This window comes from Amblyomma maculatum, chromosome 1 (genome assembly GCF_055883805.1).
Source record: "Amblyomma maculatum isolate TAMU_Amacu chromosome 1, ASM5588380v1, whole genome shotgun sequence".
In the NCBI taxonomy this organism is placed as follows: Eukaryota; Metazoa; Arthropoda; class Arachnida; order Ixodida; family Ixodidae; genus Amblyomma; species Amblyomma maculatum.
This window is the reverse complement of record NC_139344.1, coordinates 330,228,456-330,237,385: the sequence shown is the minus strand read 5'-3', so window position 1 is coordinate 330,237,385 and position 8,930 is coordinate 330,228,456.

Sequence of the window (8,930 nt, the reverse complement as noted above, 5' to 3'; positions counted from 1 at the left end):
CGGCCACTGACAGTGGCTCTTCTGAGCCACCAACGCTGCCTAGTGCACACACAGCAAAGTTTAATTAGAGTCAGAAGAAAGATTGAAAGAGCTGACGCACTGTCGCAATCGCCGAGGGCTTCCGCCACCGCCCTCGTGTAATGTGCGAAGCACGAACAGCCACATGATCACTAGCTATCTCCTGCGCGTGGGCGCAGCTCTTTCTTCTGCGCTCATGAAGTTTACAGACAGAAGCCCGGAAAAAATTAGCTAGATACGGAGGTGGGAGCCTTAGAGCTACAACAGTACTTTATTTTCAATTTAAGAGTGGAACATATGCGTTACAGATAAAAAGAAACTAAAGATATACGGGACACAAGATTGTAGCTATGTTGGAAGGAATTTATTTCGTTTAATTTTTTTAAACCTTAAAAGCACAAAGGCATTTCATGAGGCGGGGGCAAAAAAAGGTATAGTCATACCAATCATGCAAATAACAATTTTACAAAATAATAAACGTAAAGAAGCGCGAGAGTAGCAGGAACAAATCATAAAAGAGGCACATTAGCACAAAACCAAATTATGTGTTAAGGTGGAAATTATGATCTAAAATAGAGAAGATGAGTCGTTTGGGACGACAATTCTCCCGATCTCTATGCGCGGCGTGCAATATCGTAAGACAATGGATCCCATCATTTAGTGCATCAGAGAAACGAAAGAATGTATCACTGAACTGCGGAAAAACATTAGGATTGACGGGTGACTTTATAGAGAAGGCAAGGGTATATCGAGGAGGGTTTACCAAATTGTTAAACTTGCACCAACATTTTCAAATTAGCCGTTTTTTTTTGTTTTATTCAGTACTCAATGCAGCTTTATATAGGGTTCTAGGCTTTCCATTACGATTTCTACGGAAATGTCCGACTTACTTCCGATTCTGGAATAACAATTTCGCATTGTTTCAGAAACCGGGATTTGCAGGAATGAATGAAACTCACAGAACTGCCTGTCATAATGTGGCTATGAAATTACGCAGCATAGAATCAGTTTTCGACTATTAGGTGATGTAATATAAAAATGGATGTTTCGGAACGTTTTCGGGTGACAGCGTTTCCAGGAACGCCTCACATTTAAACAAGGTTACCACAAGCTGTAAAATTCTTCCTGCACTCTTAAGCGTGGCACCGCAGGAGCTGAAGGATACGGCTAGCGGGTGCAAAGGGCATGCCCATTTTACTAAATGAAACAGAGCTATGGGGATGCGAGGGCAGGCAAAGCGAGAGGTACTCCAAATAGCTCGATTTGTTATACTAAAGATGTGCACCATCGATTCGGTAAAAAATATGGATGAAAATAAATTCACCTTTGCCAACAAAGAAAGTTCAAACTACAATTTCAGAGTAACAACATTTGTCCCCACCTGCTAATAAAAAAGCTAGAACGTACAAACCTGTAATTTTTAACACTCTTTGTATATTCTTCTAAGGACGACAGATGGAAGAATGAATAGAACGGAAGAAAGCAAGTGTTACTCAAGCACACTCCAAGGAAAGAATGCACCATAGAACACATTCGCTACGCCAGTAATCACCGAAAGTTCCGAGCCGTTCGTTCGGCGTCATCTTGAGACGTTGTTTGGCCATCGAGATGCTTCGTGTCACCCAGCCGACATACGAGCAAACAAAGCTGCGCAATTATTAGCGACACGTGAAAGGAAGAGTGCGTACCAGATGAGATATTGGGAAAAGAGGAGTGGGGTAGTGTAAACATATTGCTCCCTAAAGAGAAGTGCTTGATGCAGCCGGGGGGAGAAAATGGCGCAACCAGATCGACAGACGTTGTAGGGACCTGCCTGAAAAGTTCTGCGGCTTTCTCGCGCCTAGCAACTGCAAGAGAGCTGACTCGTGTCAGTAATGCAGGTGGAACTAACAAACAAATGCAGCTGAAGGCTGAGCTTTGTCACTTAGATGTTTAAGGGGCTTGAACTCATTCTTTGGAAACTTTGTTCATCATTCGCCATCATTCGAGATTATTTACATACAAAGAAGGAGAACATGCTGTACAATGACGACCCCTTACCTCTCAAAGTATAATTATGCTTCCCCTGTTCATAAACATCTGAAGAAAGTCTTTTCTATTCTCAGTGAGCCTTCCAGTCCTGAAATGCTGAACTGAAAAGGTAGCGAACAAAAAAAAAAAGAGAAAGACTTATCACAGAATATATTGTTTGATCCGTCCAGCGTCTTTCGCTTCATATAGGGTCTTGATTTTTTTCTTATATCCCTTTGTGACGAATAAAGATATTGTGAGCCCTCCACGGATCTTCTTTCATTTGTGCATACCATGATCTTCCTCTTCTACATACCATCATCATCGTCCCGCGGCGCCGGCTCCGGCCCGCGCTTGGGTTTTTCTCCGTCAGATTAAACGCTGACAGGGCATACCTTGCCTTGCCTTCGCGACCTTGCCGTCTGGACTTGGCCTTCTTTCACAATATGCTTGTATATGACCACCGCTTTTAACGTGCATGAAACAATCACGTTTCCCATTGATACAGATTCATGAGCACACATTCAAATAAAATACAGTCGACCTTTTCGCTTCTGAATTCTGTTTTTTGCGCATAATTCGCCCACCTTAATAAGAAACGAGGCAGGGGCCCGCTGATATTTTGTGCGTGAGACACACTTTCATGAAAAGTGCTCTTCTTTTATTGATTGGTTGCGCGACTGCAGCACCATACTGCGAGACTTGCTGCTGCCTTGGCAACGTGTTGCTACGCGTCTGGCACGCGATTGCTATGCACAGCCGCTTAGCGCTGCCATGCAACTGTTGTTATGAAGCTGTTTCTAGGCAGCAATTCTATGCAGCTGTTCACCAGTCGCAACTGCTACACAAGCAAGACCACATTTGGCTCCAGGTAATAGCCCCCGGACTAGGACTTTGGCATTAAAAGGGACAATAGCCCGCGGTAGACATGCTTTGGATCAAGTCATAAAGAAAGCTGAGTATTGTAAAGAGCATTCTGTATACTGCTTCATTTATTGTGAGAAGCATTCCTTTCTATATCAAACCCGAGGTCTCAAGCCTGCATCTGCTAACTGGGTTCCTTGATAATGTAGAAACTGCACAGCGATTGTAGTCTTCCATTGGAAAATACATGAATTTTGAAAGGATTTTTGCTAGAGTTCTATCGTCGGGGGAGCAAAAGCTGAGTTGTGCGGCTTTTACCTTTCTATCGCCTAGGTTTGTGTAGTCAATTTAAATGAGACACAATTTTGACGCCGATTAAGTCTCTCCTTTTATTGTTGGTATAGAGTGACTGACGCGCCATACTCTGAGACTTGGTGTTGCCTCGGCCTGGACTCTAGCGAATTTCGCTCTGATTGTCTTAGTCAAGACCAAGATCAAGGTCAAAGGGCATGTTTCAGGTCAAAAATCAAAGATCAATCATGATTTATTCCGGTGATGGCTATCATGTATAAGCGCAGAGTCATGAATATGCTTTGTTAACTCTTACAGTGTTTCTATGCGGCTGTTGCTATGCAGAGGCAAGGGCCCAGCACGGACATGGCTCCAATAGCAATAGATGATTTTGTTCGGGTTAATAGCATCCGTTTAGGAATTTATCATAAATAGCAACATTAGGGGGAGGGATGCGTCTTGTTTGACAGTAGAGGCTAAGCGCCTCCAAGAATTGTGTTTGCCTCATCCCCGGCTAGGAGACACGATAAATATGCGTATATCCGCACGGCGGGATATGAAGGAAGCAATCAGCTTACGAAGTTACACAGACCAAACGAAGCGTAGAGTAAAATTGCGAAACATAATTCTCTTCTCCTCCCATCCGACGTCTAGCACGTTTGCCTCTGCGACGAACTTAGTCACACAGACAAGCTCAGCGTTTCCGTTGCGCGGATGCCGTGCTTACAGGCATAGCTGAGCCTGTGAGCGCAACAGGTACGTGTCGTAAAACATAATCGATATATTTGTTTCGTATTAAACCACGTGGAGAATTTGAAGCGATCACTTTTTAGTGTCTAAATCCATTTTCCCTATTATATTACACTAAAACTGTTTGCCTTATTACAATGTTTTTGAATCACCGGCACGAGAATAGAGACTCTTCCATTTGTTGATGGCATCACTTTGCGTATACCAGTTTTCAGCTTGAGGTATCCTTCGCGCGGAACTCGTATTTTGTTAGGAAGGAATTTTGAGCAGATGCTGCAGAAGACTTCAGTTATATTAGGTAATAGAAAAAGTGCTTATGAAAGGCCCCTTAGTGGCTTTGATTTACGTAGCGGAATATGTTTGCACAACGGGCAATATAATCATTGTAATTAATCTGGTTGCTAGGCCACATGTCAAGACAAAGTGCTTGGCGCGTTGTCTTGAAACGGGCTGGACCAATATCATGGAATTAACTGTTCACTTTGAAGTGCAGATGGGCTCCTGTCTGCCCTTATTGCTTGATATTTTTGCTAGACCGGAGGCTATGTATAGACAAAAATATTAAAATGTCGTCACTTTAACTTTTCTATTGAATTTATGACAAAAATCAGGTAGTCCAAGAATCATCACTTCATTGCGAATTCTGCAAATAAACGTTCCATGACTTTTCTATTTGATGCTTAACAAAGCGCTTCATTAACTGAGACAGTCTTATGAAATTTGTAACCTAAGCCAACAATACAATGCGCCAGTTTTAATTCGCGTCAGTGGAAGAACTACAAGTTTAAGGCCATGCCCATTTCAACATCTTAGAATGTACAAGAATTCCAATGATGTGGATAATAATTTAATGAAAATAAAAAGCTATCTTTTACCACGTGAAGAAAAAACGTTATAATTTATCAGAATATAGTGGTGAATATAGCACTGAAAATAGAGATAGTTAAAAAACTATGAGGATGTTTAAACTTCGCCATAAAGTGGTCGCGCTTTTAACACTGGCTTTTTACATAACGAGTTCTTTTATCTGTCCTCACCCCTTTTCATTTATTATGTTATTTATGCATTATTATTACACATCCCATACACCATTCAGTAAGTCACATTCACCCCAACGTGTTCACTGGATGTCCCTCTAGCATGTTTAACCAGGCTTGTAACAGAAGCACTTAAGTGCGTCTCACATATCATTTTATCCATTCTAGAACTCGTAAACGATAGTTTCGTGATTATCGACGGATTAAATGTGGCTTACACTGGTTGTACTGCAAGTATAATTGTAAAAAAATGCCTTGCGAATAAAATCGCTGTGTTCTCTTTCGTGAGGCAAGGCTGCCCGATATCGCCATTGCTCTTTTTCCTTTATCTAGAACTGTTTCGTTTACCTTTCTTCATAACAAGAAAATATCAGGTTCTCAACTTCAGTCGTGCACACTTAAAATGCTGTCATATGCGGATGATATATATGTATTCTGCAAAGATTATGCCTGCTAAATAACCAGGATCACCGCTTCAGTCTTCTCGCAAAGCTGTTTACCTACGAACAACAAACGCAGGGTGCTAAGGCTGGCGTGGTAGAGACCTTTCAATGTTCGCCCGTGTGGCAGCTTTCAACATTTTTTTGTAAATTCTACCAACAAGGGGCAAACCTAAAAAACATGCTGTAGGCATTTCCATGAGATCCCCCTTCGCGGGATATGCAGCTGTCCACGTGAGAGCAGTGGGAGGCCGATATGCTCAGCTCAGACCCGCACACATCCAACTCCGGACCATTGAGCGCGCAACCCAGGTCACCAGAGCCCAATGACTACACGTCTCCGAGCGCGGAAGTCCCTGCATAAGATTTCCTTCTCGACAAAGAAAGTTTATCCTCTTCCCCTTCATTTGTAGCCAGAGTGTGCCATATGCTAAAGTATTCAGGCTGCGTGTTAATGCGCTGAAGATGCACCTTATTTGTGCTGTTTTTGAACCGAAAGCCTTACTAAGCCCCCTCGGCTCAAGGTGAGTGACGAGTCACGTGTTACCTTTAATGAGCAAAAAATATGTCATCTTTCTCCCCCGGGAATGGAACCACTGTCCTTCCGACCATGGTCGACCACCCAGTGTGCAAATCACTTCCCTACGCCGTGCCCATGAAAAACAGATCGCAATTCTTGTCTAGCGTGTGGATGATAGTAGCAATGACAATGACAATACAGTTTATGATAATGATGATAGTAGCGATGATATTGTTAGCGGCCGGCAAGCCGATTAACAAAGGAAAAGAAGACGTCTGATGACGATGAGAAATGTGTGGTGAATGCTGGCGGGTCTAGCCCGAGCGCTCCTGCTCGCGCCGCTGCCCACTTCTTCCTCGTCAATGACACTAACCGGGGTCGCCGAGGGATTGTCTCGATCTTGGAAAAGGAAGAATGACGAAGATGAAGAGATGCATTCTATGACAATGAGTGTTAGTAGATGAGTGAAGACAGAAGATAAGGAAGATATAATGGCTTCCCGCTACGATGATCTCCGGATGAAGTGTGGCATAGGAAGCATGCGACCACAGGTCGCCAAGATCCGACGGCCGAGCCCCAGAAAAGCATCCGATGACATGCATGGCAGGGGACGTCTCATTTTGTTGGGGCGTCTCGTTCCGGTGGGGTCCTCTGGTCGTCTTCCTGGGTAGGTTGGGTCTTCTGTGCGTGTCTTGTGGTCGTGTTGGTGGCGTCTCGAATCGAAAGGGTCTTTGATCGTCTCTCCGTGATGACGTGAGATGACGTACCTTGCAACTCCAGCCAAAATGTTACGGCCGCGACTAACGAGGAAAAGGGAACAGAGAGGTGTGCGATGACGATGAGACGATTTTTAATGAATGCTGGCGGGCCTGGAGTGAGTGCTCCTGCCCGCGCCATTGCCCGTATCTTCCTCAACCGTAACAATAGAGCCATTTTTTTAACCTACTCCAGCCTGGAGTATCAAATCTCCTATAACTCCAATGGTTATTGCTACACTAGCGTAGGTGGTGTAGGTTAAGAAAATGGCCCCATTAGATTAACGGCGTAATTAGTGATAATGATCGCGATGGTAATAGCGATGACAATGAGGAGGTTGATTAGGGTAATAATAGGGATATTATCGATAGTGATGATGAGTAATAATAAACGTAACAAGCGTAACGAAGCTTTCGCTTGGTCTGGGTTCAACAGTGTTAAAGAAAAGAAATTCTTATTTGGGGCTCAAGATGGAACAGCTTCACCTGCGTAAACTTTTACTACTGCGTCTGCAGCAGGTTTGTCTGACTTATTTGTTCGGCTAATGTTGTCTGCTTCCATATCTTTGCTCGAAAAAGGTTTATTTTTTAGTAGAGTCATGGTGCGTTAAAAACATTCTTTGTCAGAGTTCATTGTTTACTGCAGCAATGTTGCACCTTGATCGTTGACAAGGTATAAATATATTTACCTGTAACGCCTCATGGCATTCGTGATCTACGGTCTAAAATGCAGGTGGTGTTTCATACATGATTTATGTCTTCACAGCCTTTGGAGGACAAGAATTCAGCGACTGAAGCGAGCCAAAATCATCACCAACATCTCCCATCACTTTCCTCCGCGTCTCTCCCCTGCGATCAATATTTCTCGCCATGATCTTTGAAGCCAGAGCTCTCTTGTCGCTCTGCCCCGCCCTCTTCACTATCGAAAGTAAGTCTAGTAGCGGCCTTACTTTTTCGTCAACGGCTCTGTATGATAGGCCGAGGAGCCTGATGGGCCACTAGACACGTGCCACGTAACTCGGGATCCGGGATTTCTGTGCGTATCAAAAGAAAGCATGCTGCTGTATTAATGGATACACCTGAGAACCAGTCCTCTCCCCGCCCCATAAGCCCTACAGTGTAACGTATTCTCTTTACCAGACACCAAAATAACATATATGTGAGCTGGTATGGTAGCTAAACTGAAACGAGGCAAAATATTGTTACTTAGCGGCATTCGCTGATAGTGCTGAGGATGATGAAGTGCGACAGACTCGCCGAAGAAGAGGACGTTGAGGCTATCGGACTGTGGATTATTATTATTATTATTATTATTATTATTATTATTATTATTATTATTATTATTATTATTATTATTATTATTATTATTATTATTATTATTATTATTATTATTATTATTATTATTATTATTATTATTAAACTACAATATAGTTATACAATATTATTCAATATTGACATCGACATTACGATATATAAAATATCAGAGGAAATAATTCCCTTTCTCAACGTTTTGTTGAATAAAGGAAAGAGCGTTAAACGCGCTATGAGGAACGAGAAACTGCTGATGACAACGGTGTATTTTTATGGCACAAGAGAAGCGTTAGTCAATGAGCGCCTTGACACATGGCACTTTCCCTTGCACAAGATCGGCTCGATGTTCTATTTCCCAAACATTTCGCACCACGTAAGCCGAGCACTGGATCAAGAAACGCTTGTGCTCCCGTATCACCTGGGACGCCTGGCGACAATGGGGATCGAAGCTCGCACCTAATGCATGCGCGGGGCTTGCACATGTCACTAGTATACCACCGCTGCGAAGGGGCGACATACTCAGTGCGGTGAATGAACACAACGTTCTCGAGCATTAATTATGCATCTTGAATTGATTTAGACTTGGTTATATTTTTGTCTAATTTTGGGTTAAATGCTGAGGACAAAGTTAATGAGGAAGATAAAATCGAGCTCTCCTAGAGAAGGCTAGGGCTGTACGCAATCATATAACCATATCGAATATCGAGCTCCGGCTTACTTTTTCATTTCGCAAGCGAAGCAGAGTGTCGCAAAGTCTCACTTCAGACGAAAAAAAAGGCAGTAGTAAAGTGAAGCCCTGCATTGTATAAAACACAAGCTAAACAGCCTGGCGTGCTTTCTTTTCTTTTTTGCAGCCGTTCTAGCAGTTGCGAAAGTAAAAGCCGTGCTTGGTAAGTATCTTCATCATACGTATTGATCGCGGTGGATCGTATGA